This window comes from Camellia sinensis, chromosome 10 (genome assembly GCF_055761805.1).
Source record: "Camellia sinensis isolate YWXY chromosome 10, ASM5576180v1, whole genome shotgun sequence".
Lineage (NCBI taxonomy): Eukaryota > Viridiplantae > Streptophyta > Magnoliopsida > Ericales > Theaceae > Camellia > Camellia sinensis.
This window is the reverse complement of record NC_138970.1, coordinates 15,456,559-15,473,234: the sequence shown is the minus strand read 5'-3', so window position 1 is coordinate 15,473,234 and position 16,676 is coordinate 15,456,559.

Here is a 16,676-nt window from a genome sequence, read left to right as displayed (position 1 = left end):
ATTTGTTTAAGTCATAAATTTAGACTATCGAATGAATACAGAAATTACATGTATTGATTGAGCATTGCATATGCATATTGTTTGGGAGGAGATAGGGGATGTACTCCACGGTTTAGGGGAAGATAGGGGATGGACCTCTAAACCGGATTTTTGTTTGGGAGGAGATAGGGGATGGACTCCATTAGCACCATTTTTATGTGTGCTTATTATATTGAAGTGTTTTTACATGATTATTGGTACAGCACTAAAATGTGTATCAAATGGGAAGTATGAAGTGTTTTGATATGAGCATGAGTCTCGTTTGTTTTGTTGATATTGGAAGTAATGTGAATATGATATACAATTCACTGTTGTAAGTTGGCCAGGTTCTGAGCCATGTTGATAATAATGGAAAGTGAAATGTGTCTTAGACATTAGTGTCATGAGACTGTTTAATGGTAAAATTGGTTATCTTAGTTAACCATCTATTGAATGCTATAGCTTTATTCAATGCTTATATTTGGTTTAGTATTTTTCTACTGGGCTGTGGCTCACCCTTTATGGGAACATCATTTTCAGGTTCAGGTGATAAGCTACCTCCACGGACTTAGCCTGGAAGGATTTGATGTTTGGGATTTTGAAGACTTGTCTTTAGTTATATGTTTTATTTTGTTATTTTTGAGATTTCATGTAAACATTCAAGCCTAGGGCTTAACTTGTAAATGAGTTAGTACTCATCCTTTTTTTGTGTCCAAGTGTTAGCTTGGAAAGATGTAAGCCCTTAGGGCATTTATTTTGATGGTTTATTTTGAGGGCGTGACAACTTGGTATCAGAGCGTACCGGGTTCGAATACTTTGGGTACGTGGGAAGTGATTAGTATCACAATGGGTTCGTCTCGCTTGATAGAGACTTAGATGTACTGTTATGTGCTTATATGATAGCATGTTTATGTGATTATGTGGGTATGGAACGTAGTTTCTTGGATGTTAATTGGACCCTTGAGTTTCTAGTAGTCTTGTTGGAAAGGCACTTGATCAATGCTGTTTCCAACCGGAACTATAGTAACGCTTCGGGACTATTATTATCCAGGAATGAAATTCGTAGGTGCTTATGTGATTATGTACTTACGTGGAATGAATTATTTTTGTCCAACGCATTAGGACGCGAGTGTTTAGTTTCGGCACATTTATTAATGTGCTAACGTCTTTGTTTGTTTCCTTTATTAGGATGTCAGGGCGAGGACGAGGACGCGGTAGGCGTGGTAGGCCGGGTAGGCAGGAGGTACCGGTGCCAGAGGAGATTCCGGCAGTTCATGAGGGAATTGGCCAGGCCAATGTGGCCGAGCCAGTAGGCCAGCAGGCTATGGGCGCTTTAGCCCGAGAGATAGCAGGGGCATTCAGGGAGTCAGTAGGCATTCTTAGGGCTGAGAATCAAGCCCAGGTTGTTGTTGCGGATGCAGGACCTTCCTTTCTGAAGAGGGAGTTCTTCCGGTCTAATCCGGATGAATTTGTGGGTGATCCTAAAGAGCCGCTTAAGGCAGACGAATGGCTCGAACAGACAACGAAGACGTTTGAGATGCTTGGCATCGAAGACGAGGGGTTGAAGGTGACCTTGGCATCATTCCAGTTGAAGGGGGATGCGGGTCAGTGGTGGAAATTCACTAAGGGGCGTATAGGAGGTACATGGGAGGCTTTTGTGAATGCTTTCCAGGAGAAGTTCTTATCTCCAGCAGTTAGGGAGAAGCTGAGAGACCAGTTCTGCCAGCTTAAGCAGTCGAGTTCTTCAGTGGCCGAGTTTGAGGCTGCATTTACTAGTTTATCCAGGTTTGCACCTGAATTGGTGGCGTCTGAGGAACGCCGTTGTATTGAGTTTGAGAGGAAGTTGAGGCGTGGCCTCAAGCTGAGAGTTGGGGGAACTATGATTCGGGATTATGGGCGTTTGGTTGATGCTGCAGCCCACATGGAAATCATGATGCAGGAGGAGGAGGAAGGACAGAAGGGCTCCAAGAGGAGTCAGGATGGTCAGAGTGATGGTAGGAGACAGAAGGGTTTTAATCCCCAACAGTCTCAGAGTAGCTTTTCTAGATCGACTTTTCCTGTACCGAGTGCTAGTTCGGGGAAAGGCAGTCAAGGAGGCATTACCTGCTTCAAGTGTGGCCAGCTGGGCCACAAGTCTCCAGTTTGTCCTCAGAGGGGAGGAGTGCAGAGAGCAGCATCATCTTCGGCTCGATCTCAGAGCCAGAGTCAGGGTAGAGGCCAGCCACTCTCGTGTTATCAGTGTGGTCAGCCAGGGCATATGAAGAGGTATTGCCCGCAGTTGGATGGCACACCTGGTGCATCTGGTTTGAAGCAGATTCAGGGTCAACAGCCAGCTCAGTCGGGTCAGGCCTCGAGAGCCAATCAGGGGGCTTCATCGTCTCAGTCGGTGCAACAATCTTATGCTCCTAGGGGTGAGCAGGTTGATCAGAGGTCATCTGGGCGCGTGTATGCTGTTACCGCGCAGGATCTTGTACCGGCTCCATCTGTTGTGAGAGGTACTTTCTTGTTTTGCAACTCGGTTGCTAATGTTTTGATTGATACGGGTGCATCTCATTCCTTTGTGTCTGCTGCATTTGCATCTGTTTTGGAGTTGGAGTTAGCACAGTTAGCATCTCCTATTTGTGTAGTGTCGCCTCTTGGGGGTGAATTGATTTTGAAACACGGTGTTAGGGGTTGTGATATAGAGGTTGATTACCATAGAATCCCATTTTCCTTTGTAGTTATGCCTATGAGAGGTTTCGATGTTATTTTGGGTATGGACTGGTTATCGTCATACCGGGCAGTTATTGATTGCTACCGCCAGAGGGTCACTTGTTGTACTGTGAATGGTGAGTTTTTTCATTTTCTGGGGGACCGTGTTGGTAGTGTTTTGCCACCGGGGTATGTTCCGCGAGGACGGAGTGAGCTTAGTGGTCTACTTGCTAACCTTTCGATTAGTGAGGACGGTGAGACTCAGATTGTGTTGCCAAGGGTGGTGTGTGAGTACTCGGACGTTTTTCCCGAGGATCTTGTTGGTTTGCCACCGCATCGAGAGATTGAATTCCCTATTGACTTAGTGCCCGGCACGGCGCCGATTTCTATGGCACCCTATCGTTTTGCCCCAGCTGAGTTAGTTGAGTTGAAGATCCAACTCCAGGAGTTGCTAGATAAAGGCTTTATACGTCCTAGTGTTTCGCCTTGGGGAGCACCGGCCCTCTTTGTTAAAAAGAAAGGTGGTGCTTTGAGACTTTGTATAGATTACCGGAAATTGAATCGGGCTACGGTTAAGAATAAGTACCCTATGCCCCGTATAGATGATCTGTTCGATCAGTTGAAAGGTTCCCGCTGTTTCTCGAAGATAGACTTGAGATCAGGTTATCATCAGTTGAGAGTCAGGGAGGAGGATATTCCTAAGACGGCATTCCGTACGCGGTATGGCCACTATGAGTTTTTGGTGATGCCATTTGGGCTCACCAATGCACCGGCAGTATTTATGGATTTGATGAACCGGATATTCCGGGAATTTCTAGATCGTTTTGTAGTCGTCTTCGTGGACGACATCCTTATCTATTCACCTTCAGAGGAAGAGCACGAGGAACACTTGAGGGTGGTGCTTGATTTACTTAGAGCCCATCAGCTTTATGCTAAGTTTGGGAAGTGTGAGTTCTGGCTAGAGGAGGTGAAGTTCTTAGGCCATGTAGTTTCTAGGGAAGGGGTGTCTGTTGATACATCCAAGACAGAGGCAGTGTAAGATTGGGTACAGCCTAAGAGTGTGTTTGAGATCCGCAGTTTTCTGGGATTAGCTGGGTATTATCGCCGGTTTGTAAGAGATTTCTCCAGATTAGCTTCGCCTTTGACTAGATTGACTCGGAAGGGAGTCAAATTTGCTTGGAGTGAGACTTGTGAAAAGTCGTTCCAGGAGTTGAAAGTTAGACTGACCACTGCTCCAGTCTTGATTATTCCGGAGAGAGGGTTGGGTTATGCAGTCTATTGTGACGCCTCACGAGAGGGTCTTGGTTGTGTGTTGATGCAAGAGGGGAAAGTGGTTGCCTATGGCTCACGTCAGTTGAAAGTTCACGAGAAGAATTACCCTACGCATGATTTAGAGTTAGCAGCTGTGATATTTGCCTTGAAGATTTGGAGACATTATCTTTACGGTGAGAGGTTCGAGGTATTCTCGGATCATAAGAGTCTGAAATATCTGTTCACACAGAAAGACTTGAACTTGAGGCAGAGGAGGTGGATGGAATTTATTGAGGATTATGACTTTGAATTGCATTATCATCCGGGAAAGGCCAATGTGGTGGCCGACGCCCTTAGCAGGAAACCTGTTGGTGACATAGCTGGTATAGCCATCCGAGAGTGGGAGATGTTAGGTGCACTTGGAGAGTTTGATTTGCTTCTGGGCGAATCCGTTGAGGCTGCGGCCTTGTTTTCTGTTGTTGCGCAACCTACACTTGTGACTCGAGTGTTAGAGGCTCAGAGGGGCGACCTTGAGGTAGAATCCCTCCGTGAGAAGATTTCGGGTGGGAAGGTTGAGAAAGGTTTGACGGTGTATCCCGACCTGAGTGTGAGATACCGAGACCGTCTGTTTGTGCCGGAGTCTCATCGAGAGGAGGTACTCCGAGAGTTTCATCATTCACGCCTTGCGGTGCATCCGGGAGGTACTAAGATGTATCGGGATTTGGGTCGCCAGTTTTGGTGGCGGGGTATGAAGAGAGATGTGGCAGCTTTCGTATCTAAGTGCCTTACTTGTCAGCAAGTGAAGGCCGAACATCAGAGGCCAGCGGGTTTGTTGCAACCCTTGCCTATTGCCGAGTGGAAGTGGGAGCATGTCACTATGGACTTCGTTGTAGGTCTTCCGAGGAATCAGCGGGGCAGTGATGCTATTTGGGTGGTTGTAGACCGGTTGACTAAGTCGGCGCACTTCATTCCTATGCGCGTTAGAGATTCAGTAGATCATCTTGCCGACTTGTATATTCGGGACATAGTGAGGTTGCACGGGGTTCCAGTGACGATCGTCTCCGATAGGGACCCTCGTTTTACTGCCAGATTATGGCAGAGCTTGCAGAGCGCCTTAGGTACTAAGTTGACCTTTAGCACAGCTTATCATCCTCAGACTGATGGGCAGTCCGAGCGTACTATTCAGATCCTCGAAGATATGCTTCGGGGTTGTGTTCTTGACTTTAGCGGGTCGTGGGAGAGGCACTTGCCATTAGTGGAATTTGCCTACAACAACAGCTTCTAGTCTAGTATCGGTATGGCACCGTTTGAGGCCTTATACGGCCGACCGCGTAGGTCTCCTGTTTGTTGGGCCGAGGTGGGTGATGCACCTCTGTTGGGTCCGGAGTTAGTGAGGGAAACGACGGAGAAGGTTGAGCTTATCCGTAAGAGGCTTGTTACAGCCCAGAGTCGTCAGAAATCTTATGCCGACCGTAGGAGGAGACCTTTGGTGTTTGAGGTGAGTGATTATGTCTTTTTGAAAATATCACCAAGACGGGGATTGATGAGGTTTGGGAAGAGCGGGAAGTTGTCCCCTCGATTCATTGGTCCTTTTGAGATCCTTGAGAGGATTGGCGAGACTGCTTATCGTTTAGCTTTGCCGCCGCAGTTGTCCGGAGTACATGACGTGTTTCATGTGAGTATGCTTCGGAAGTATGAGCCGGATCCATCACATGTATTGGATTGGACCGATTTAGTAGTTGATGAGGATGTCTCGTATGAGGAGAGACCGGTTCGGGTCTTGGATAAACGGGATCAAGTCTTGCGAGGCAAGACCATTCCTTTGGTGAAAGTTTTGTGGAAACATCACGGGGTGGAGGAAGCCACATGGGAACGTGAGTTGGAGGTCCGCGAGAAATATCCGGACATGTTTATTGATTTGTAATCTTGTAGTTAGATTTTGTAATATTGTCAAACTTTAAAGCTTTTCATATATGTCTTAAGCTGTAAAACATTTAGAATGTTTTGGTTAATGGAAATATTTTGGAACTTGCCTCGAAATGGAAGTTTAATGGAACATTGTATATATTGAATATATTGAAAACTGTTGAAATTGAAAGAAAATTGCATAGTGTAATGCAGGTTGAAATATATGGTTGTTTTGCATATTGTGGCATGCCTCTTTGTTAAGAGATGGAATGGCCGGTGTTGGGTCAAGTTGTTTATTAGTGAGTTATCATATTGTTGGAATTTGAGAAAAACTTGTTTTCGAAACCTTGTGTTAAATTTCGGGGAGGAAATTCTTTTAAGGAGGGGAGGTTATAGCGACCCCGGTCTTTTCTCTTTAAATTATTGTATCCGGACTTAGGTTCCGTGGATCCTGTCATTACTTATTAGTTGTTGTTGTCCTTTAATCTCTTTGTATTTGAAGTATAGGTTGTGTTGGACGGGTCTGTTACAGGTTGGTTGATTTTAGATGCCAATAGGTGATGCCCAGATTTTGGCCTTTACGCTCGAGCGGAAGTTTTAACGCTCGAGCGGTCCCTTCGTTGTTGCTTCTCCGCTCGAGCGGTAATTTGGACGCTCGAGCGTGATTTTCCATCTCCCAGTATTTTGCTCTGCAGTTCTTCCGCTCGAGCGGTAGTTTTTACCCTCGAGCGTGATCCCTTGTTTTTGCTCCTCCGCTCGAGCGGTGAGTTTGACGCTCGAGCGGGTGCCAGTGCCTGCAAAACTTCTGGAAGGGTGCAATCGACGCTCGAGCGGCTTTCTTCACGCTCGAGCATGATTCTGTGTCTTACGCTCGAGCGGGGCTTTCTACGCTCGAGCGTAGAGTCGATTATATCAGTCCGTGATTTCACTTTTTGGATCACTTTTTGACCTACTTTTCCTTCATAACTTTTTAAAAACCGCCGCTGGAGTGTTTTTATCTCTCTCTCCCTCTACACACCTTCTCTCCTTCGATTGATCTACTTAGAGTGAGTTTCTACCTTAGATCCTTTATTAAAAAGTTAGAGTGGGTTGAGGGCTTCGTTTTAATCTGAGAAACTTGGGATTTGGAGCACGTTGGTCTTTGGTCTTCATCTCCATCTTCTCAATACGGGTTATTTTCTTCGAGGTAGGGATTTTCCTACTCCAATTTATATGTTTTGTTCTAAGTTTGGTATTTTGATAGGTTGGGGACACTTTGAAAATTTTGGGAACAAAACCCTAGTTGAATTGCTAAATTGATTTGAGTAATTAATTTAAGGAAATTGGGCAATTTGGTTAAATCCATGAAATTGGGGAATTTATTGATTAAACGGTGTAGTTGGATAATATAAATCACTCGCCTATTGAATTATTGGTATATTTATTTTTCGAGTCTAGAAATAACTGTTTTGGGCTATCGGTGGAGGATAGTCGTGCTTGTTGTAGATATTGCATGCGGATTAGGGAAAATTGAAACTAATCAATTTGTTTAAGTCATAAATTTAGACTATCGAATGAATACAGAAATTACATGTATTGATTGAGCATTGCATATGCATATTGTTTGGGAGGAGATAGGGGATGTACTCCACGGTTTAGGGGAAGATAGGGGATGGACCTCTAAACCGGATTTTTGTTTGGGAGGAGATAGGGGATGGACTCCATTAGCACCATTTTTATGTGTGCTTATTATATTGAAGTGTTTTTACATGATTATTGGTACAGCACTAAAATGTGTATCAAATGGGAAGTATGAAGTGTTTTGATATGAGCATGAGTCTCGTTTGTTTTGTTGATATTGGAAGTAATGTGAATATGATATACAATTCACTGTTGTAAGTTGGCCAGGTTCTGAGCCATGTTGATAATAATGGAAAGTGAAATGTGTCTTAGACATTAGTGTCATGAGACTGTTTAATGGTAAAATTGGTTATCTTAGTTAACCATCTATTGAATGCTATAGCTTTATTCAATGCTTATATTTGGTTTAGTATTTTTCTACTGGGCTGTGGCTCACCCTTTATGGGAACATCATTTTCAGGTTCAGGTGATAAGCTACCTCCACAGACTTAGCCTGGAAGGATTTGATGTTTGGGATTTTGAAGACTTGTCTTTAGTTATATGTTTTATTTTGTTATTTTTGAGATTTCATGTAAACATTCAAGCCTAGGGCTTAACTTGTAAATGAGTTAGTACTCATCCTTTTTTTGTGTCCAAGTGTTAGCTTGGAAAGATGTAAGCCCTTAGGGCATTTATTTTGATGTTGCAGGATGTTACATGTGATGTCTTTCAATAAGAATACTCTGATGAATAACTCAAATGATTCAGTTTCTTTTATAAATGCATGTTAATGTTATGGTTATTATGGGTTTATTTTGAGGGCGTGACAAACAACACTAACATTCTCATCTCTAGGCTCAAATACACATGTATAGGCTCAAAATACAAAACCCCTCTTTTATACATTTTGAAACCCTAACACCCAAAATCACCTCAATAGTTTATGTCAAAGACCATAGAAATGAGTAGTTATCCCTACCTCAAGAGATGAAACCGATAGGGATGATGGAGAAATCTCGAAATGCTCCAAACCAAGAAATTTTCGGATGGATAGGTGGCTCTCAACAAGCTCTACACTTTTTGTAAAGGCTCAAGGGTAGGGGATCACTCTAACTAGATCAAACCCTAGGGAGAAGGTAGATTCTAGAGAGATGAGCTCTAAAAATGGCTTTAAGTAAGAGAGAGAAGGGAAGTGAAAAAGTGTTCTAAAAAGACCCAGCTGATATCTGATATACGTATGACTCGCTCGAGCGGAGAATAGGACACTCGAGTGTCAAGCACAAAAACTGGACCCGCTCAAGCACAAAGTTGCCCGCTCGAGCGCCAAGACACAACTGCAAAATACACCCGCTCGAGCGCAAAGGGAAAGTAGCTCGAGCGTAGATTTCCCCCTTCCAGAATTTGTACAGACAATGAACTACCCGCTCAAGCACCAAGATACCTGCTCGAGCGCTACCTGCTCGAGCGTAAGGAAAATCGCTTGTGCGTGAAAAACACACCTGCAGAAGTTTTGCAGAGGCACGAAATGCTGAGAGTGTGTAAACCCCACTCGAGCGCAAGAAGACCCGCTCGAGCGGACGACCAAAAATCAAACTCCGCTCAAGCGCAAATAGACCCGCTCGAGCGTACCACCAAAAATCTGGGCAACAAGGAATGAGACTAAAGCTCAACCAACCTATTCAAAACACGCCCAATACATCCTAAAACTCAAACACACGGAATTAAAGGACAACAACAAGATATACAACCACCAACTCCACGGAACCTAAGTCCGAAATACAACAATCAAGGGAAGAGAAACCGGGATCGCTATAACCTCCCTCCCTTAAAGAATTTTGACCCCGAAATTAAGTACAAGTTTCTCAAAAACATGTTTTCTCAATTACCAACATTATTGCAATGTAAAATTCAGCAACTTGACCCATTACCGGTCATTCCATCTCTATTCAAGAGGCAAACTTCCAACATAATCTCCAACATGCATTATCAACATGCATCACAGAACAAATTCAATGCCAAAATTGTATTTGCATTTCTAAAACAAAGTTAACATATGCAATGTTAAAATAAACTTCCATTACAGCGCAAGTTACACAATATTTCCATAAACCAAAACATTCACAATGTTTTATAACTTAAGACATATTTAATGCTCTTAAAGTTCATCAATATTACAAAATCCCAATACATGGTTAAACATTTACAAACAAGTCTGGATATTTCTCACGGACATCCGCCTCACGTTCCCAAGTGGCTTCCTTCACTCCGTGATGTTTCCACAAAACCTTTACCAAGGGAATGGTCTTGCCTCGCAAGACTTGATCCCGCGTATCCAAGACCCGTACTGGTCTCTCGTCATACGAGGCATCCTCATCTACCTCTAAGCCGGTCCAATCCAACACGTGCGATAGATCCGGATTGTACTTCCGAAGCATACTAACATGAAATACGTCATGCACTCCGGACAACTGAGGCAGCAAAGTTAAACGGTAAGCAACCTCCCCAATCCTCTCAAGGATCTCAAAGGGACCGATAAATCGAGGGGGACAACTTCCCACTATTCCCAAACCTCATCAAACCCCGCCTAGGTGATATTTTCAAGAAAACATGATCACCCATCTCAAATGCCAAAGGCCTTCTCCTACGGTCTGCATAACTCTTTTGGCGACTCTAGGCTGTAACAAGCCTCTTACGGATAAGCTCAACTTTCTCCGTTGTTTCCCTCACCAATTCTGGGCCCAACAAGGGTGCATCACCCATCTCGGCCCAACAAACCGAGGACCTACACGGTCGGCCATACAAGGCCTCAAAACGGCACCATACCGATACTAGATTGAAAGTTGTTGTTGTAGGCAAACTCCACCAAGGGCAAGTGCCTCTCCCACGTCCCACTAAAGTCAAGGACACAACCTCGAAGCATATCCTCAAGGGTCTGAATAGTACGCTTGGACTGTCCGTCAGTCTGAGGATGGTAAGCCGTGCTAAAGGTCAGTTTAGTACCCAAGGCACTCTGCAAACTCTGCCACAACCTAGCAGTAAAACGAGGATCTCTATCAGAGACGATCAACACTGGGACCCCGTGCAATCTCACTGTCCCAAATATACAAGTCGGCAAGATGATCTACCGAATCTCTCACGCGCATAGGAATAAAGTACGCTGACTTAGTCAACCGGTCTACAACCACCCAAATAGCATCACTACCCCGCTGAATCCTCGGAAGACCTACAACGAAGTCCATGGTGACATGCTCCCACTTTCACTCGGCAATAGGCAAGGGTTGCAACAAACCCGCTGGCCTCTGATGCTCGGCCTTCACTTGCTGACAAGTAAGGCACTTAGACACGAAAATTGCCATATCCTTCTTCATACCCCGCCACCCAAAACTGACGATCCAAATCACGATGCATCTTAGTGCCTCCCAGACGTACCGCAAGGCGCGAATGGTGAAACGCTCGGAGTACGTCCTCTCGACAAGACTCCGGTACAAACAGACGGTCTTGGTATCTCACACTCAAGTCGGGATGCACAGTCAAACCCTTCTCAGCCTTCCCACTGGAGATCTTCTCTCGAAGGGATTCTATCTCAAGGTCACCTCCCTGTACCTCTAACACTTGAGTCATAAGTGTAGGCTGTGCAATAATAGAAAACAAGGCCGCAGCCTCAATGGATTCGCCCAGAAGCAAATCGAACTCGCCAAGTGCACCTAACATCTCCCACTCCCAGATGGCTATACAAGCAACATCACTAATGGATTTTCTACTAAGGGCATCGGCCACAACATTGGCCTTTCCCGGGTGATAGTGCAACTCAAAGTCATAATCCTCAATGAACTCCATCCACCTCATCTGCCTCAAATTCAAGTCCTTCTATGAAAACAGGTACTTCAAACTCTTATGATCGGAGAACACCTCAAATTTCTTACCATACAGGTAGTGCCTCCAAATCTTCAAGGCAAAAATTACTGCTACTAGTTCTAGGTCATAAGTAGGGTAATTCCTCTTATGAATCTTCAACTGACATGAGCCATAGGCTACCACTTTCCCTTCTTGCATCAAGACAAAACCCAATCCCTCTCGTGAGGCATCACAATAAACCGTATAACCCAAACCTCTCTCCGGAATAATCAACACCGGAGCGGTGGTCAATTTAACTTTCAACTCTTGGAACAACTTTTCACAAGTCTCACTCCATACAAATTTTACCCCTTTCTGTGTCAATTTAGTCAACGGTGAAGCTAGCCTGGAGAAATCCTTCACAAACCGGCGGTAATACCCAGCTAATCCCAGAAAACTACGGATCTCAAAAACGCTCTTAGGCTGTGCCCAATCTTGCACTGCCTCAATCTTGGATGTATCAACTGACACTCCTTCCCTGGAAACCACAAGGCCTAAGAACTTGACCTCTCCTAGCCAGAACTCACACTTTCCAAATTTGGTATACAGCCTATGGGCTCTCAGCAACTCGAGCACCACTCTCAAGTGTTCCTCGTGCTCCTCCTCCGAAGGCGAATAAATCAGAATGTCGTCCACGAAAACGACTACAAAACAATCTAAGAATTCCTGGAATATCTGGTTCATCAAATCATCAAATCCATAAACACTACCGGTGCATTGGTGAGCCCAAAAGGCATCACCAGAAACTCATAGTGGCCATACCGCGTACGGAATGCCATTTTCGGAATGTCCTCCTCCCTGACCCTCAACTAATGGTAACCCGATCTTAAGTCTATCTTGGAGAAACAACGGGACCCTTTGAACTGGTCAAACAAGTCATCTATACGGGGCATAGGGTACTTATTCTTAACCGTAGCCCGATTCAACTTCCGGTAGTCGATACAAAGTCTTAAGGCGCCATCTTTCTTTTTAGCAAAGAGGGCCGGTGCTCCCCACGGTGAAACGCTAGGGTGAACAAAACCTTATCTAGCAACTCTTGAAGTTGAACCTTCAACTCACTCAACTCGGTTGGGGCAAAACGGTAAGGTGCCATAGAAATCGGCGCTATGCCCGGCACTAAATCAATAGAGAACTCTATCTCTCGATGTGGTGGCAAACAAACAAGATCCTCGGAAAAAACATCTGAATACTCACAAACCACTCTCGGCAACTCAACCCCGGTCTCATCACACTCACTACTCATAAGGCTAGCGAGAAGACCACTAAGCTCACTCCGCCCTCGCGGATCATACACCGGTGGCAACACACTACCAACTTGATCCCCCAAGAAATAGAAACACTCCCCGCTCACGGTACAAATTGTGACCCTCTGGCAGTAACAATCAATAACTGCCCAGTATGACGATAACCAGTCCATACCCAAAATAACATCAAAACCCGACATGAGCATAACTACAAAAGGAAATAGAAGTCGGCGGTCGACGACCTCTATGTCACAACCTCTACATCCGTGTTTCAAAATCAATTCGCCCCTAACAGGCGATATAACACAAATAGGAGATGCTAACTGTGCCAACTCCAATCCGAAAACAGATGCGAATGTAGCAGATATAAAGGAATGAGATGCACCCGTATCAATCAACACATTGGAAACCGAGTTGCAAAACAAAAAGGTACCTCTCACGACAGATGGAGCCGGTACAAGATCCTGCGCGATAACAGCATGCACGCACCCTGTAGGCCCCTGATCCACTTGCTCACCTCTCGGAGCAAATGACTGATGCACAGACAGAGACGATAAAGCCCCCTAATTGCCCCTCGAGACCTGAACAGACTGTGTTGGCTACGAACTCTGCGTCTTTCTCAAACCAGACGCATCGGGTGTACCACCCAACTGTGGGCAGAACCTCTTCAGGTGTCCTGCCTGACCACATTTATAACAAGAGGACGATCGGCCTCTGCCCTGACTCTGACTCTGAGGTCGAGCTGAAGATGAAGCTGCTCCCTGACCTCATCCCCTTTATGGGCAAGCTAGAGACTTGTGGCCCAGCTGACCACACTTGAAACGGGTAAAGTCTCCCTGGCTGCTTCGCCCAGAACCCGAACCCGGTACTGGAAAGGTAGATCTCACTAAAGCACTCTGGGACTGCTGAGGGTTAGAACCCCTCTGCATCCTACCATCTCCTTGGCTATCTTGACTCCTCTTGGAGCCCCTCATCTTCTCCTCCTCCTCCATCATAGACTCCATATGGGTCGCGGCATCCACAAGACGCCCATACTCCCGGATCATGGATCCTCCAACTCTCATCTTGAGGCCATGCCTCAACTTCCTTTCGAACTCAATACAGCGGCGTTCCTCCGATGCCACGAGCTCAGGTGCGAACCTGGACAAATTGGTAAAGGTGGCCTCAAACTCGGCCACTGACAAACCTAGCTGCTTGAGCTGCCAGAACTGGTCCCTTAGTTTTTCCCTGATAGCTGGGGCTAAGTACTTCTCTTAGAAAGCATCTACAAAAGCCTCCCAAGTGCCACCAATACGGCCCCTCGTGAACTTCCACCATTGACCCGCATCCCCCTTAAGCTGGAAAGATGCCAAGGTCACCTTTAGCACCCTATCCTCGATGTCAATCGTCTTAAATGTCTTGGTCATCTGCTCTAACCACTCATCAGCCTTAAGTGGTTCATTTGGATCCCCAACAAACTCCTCCGGATTAGACCTGAAGAACTCCCTCTTCTGAAAGGAAGGCTCTGCATCAACAACCTGGGCCTGCGCTGGAGCCTGAACTGGAGCCTCAACTCTGAGGATACCCATGGATTCTCTCAAAGCATCTGCTATCCCATGGGCTAAGGCGCCCATAACCTGTTGACCTGCTAGCTCGGCCACATTGGCCTGACCAACACCCTCTTGCTGCACCGGAATATCATCCAGTATAGGCATTTTCTCCCTTCTAGGCCTGCCTCGCCTACCACCACGTCCTCGTCCTAACATCCTAATAAAGGTAATAAAGAACATTAGCACATTCACAAATGTGCCGAAGCTATAACACTCGTGTCCTAATGCAAGGGACAACTGTAATTCACTCCACGTAAGCACATAATCACATAAGCACCTACGAATTTCATTTCCAGATAATGATAGTCCCGAGGCGTTACTAGAGTTCTGGTTAAAAACAGCAGTGATCAAACGCTTTTCCAACAAGACTTATAGAAACCCAAGGATCCAATCAATCATCCTAGAAACTAAATCCCATACCCAAATAGTAACATAAACAAGTTATCACATAAGCATATAACACTGTATCTAAGTCTCTATCAAGCGAGACGAACACATTGTGGTACTAACCACTTCCTGCGTACCCAAAGTATTCGAACCCGGTACACTTTGATTCCAAGTTCTAACGCCCTCATAAATATACCCATCATAGCATACATTCACGATAAATAAAAGAGTTTTCATATTATAATCATCAGAGTATTCTTACAAAAGGTATTACATGTTGACAATAAAAGTAAACGCCCTATAGGCTTACAACTTTCCAAGTCAACACTTGGTTACAAAAAGAGAGTGCTGACTCTACACAAATAAGCCCTTGGCTTGATGTACATGTAATACAACAAAAACAACAAAAAGAGTCTACAGCCTCAGGCCTCCCAAGCTACGTCCTTGGAGGTGGCATAACACCTACACCTGAAAATGATATCCCATATAGGGTGAGCCAACGCCCAGTGGAGATATGCTAAACCTAACATGAGCAATAACTAAAACATTAGCACTTGATAAATGTTTAAATTAAGCAAACTCAACTTATAAACATGGCTCAGAACCTGGCCAAATAACTGAAGTGAGACTACATCTCATGCCAACAATACAACAAACTGCCATTTTATGGAAATTGCGTCCGCGGGATTCGACACCCATGTATTTTCATTCTCTTATGGCCATTTTACGGATATTTCATCCGCGGGACTCGGCACCCATGTATAGATAAATTCGGATTTCCATTTTACGGAAATTACGTCCGCGGGATTCGGCACCCATGTATAGATATATTCAAATGGCCATTTTACGGAAATTTCATCCGCGGGATTCGGCACCCATGTATTCAAATACACAATTTGATTAGTTTCAATTCACCTAATCATCATGCAATGTCTACAACAAACCAGACTATCCTCCACCGAAAGCCCAAAGCAGTTATTTCTAAATAGATAATAAATGCCTCAACCTAATTTCATAACAAATGTCATTAATTACACTAATGACCCAAATATACCCAAATATGGTATTTTTCCCTTTAAACTCAATATTGACCCAAAGGTCCAAATATTATCAAGAACACTAACATTCTCATCTCTAGGCTCAAATACACATATATAGGCTCAAAATACAAAACCCCTCTTTTATACATTTTGAAACCCTAACACCCAAAATCACCCAAACTCAACATTACATCAAAATGACCAATAGTTTATGTCAAAGACCATAGAAATGAGTAGTTATCCCTACCTCAAGAGATGAAACCGATGGGGATGATGGAGAAATCTCGAAATGCTCCAAACCAAGAAATTTTCCAATGGATAGGTGGCTCTCAACAAGCTCTACACTTTTTGTAAAGGCTCAAGGGTAGGGGATCACTCTAACTAGATCAAACCCTAGGGAGAAGGTAGATTCTAGAGAGAGGAGCTCTCAAAAATGGCTTTTTGAAAAGTAAGAGAGAGAAGGGAAGTGAAAAAGTGATCTAAAAAGACCCAGCTGATATCTGATATACGTATGACCCGCTTGAGCGGAGAATAGGACACTCGAGCGTCAAGCGTAAAAACTGGACCCGCTCAAGCGCAAAGTTGCCCGCTTGAGCGCCAAGACACAACTGCAAAATACACCCGCTCGAGCACAAAGGGAAAGTCGCTCGGGCGTAGATTTTCTCTTTCCAGAATTTGTATAGACACTGAACTACCCGCTCGAGCACCAAGATACCCGCTCAAGCGCTACCCGCTCGAGCGTAAGGAAAATCGCTCGAGCGTGAAAAATACACCTGCAGAAGTTTTGCAGAGGCATGAAATGCTAAGAGTGTGTAAACCCCGCTCGAGCGCAAGAAGACCCGCTCGAGCGGACAACCAAAAATCAAACTCCGCTCGAGCGTAAATAGACCCGCTCGAGCGTACCACCAAAAATCTGGGCAACAAGGAATGGGACTAAAGGTCAACCAACCTGTTCAAAACACGCCCAATACATCCTAAAACTCAAACACACGGAATTAAAGGACAACAACAAGATATACAACCACCAACTCCACGGAACCTAAGTCCGGAATAGA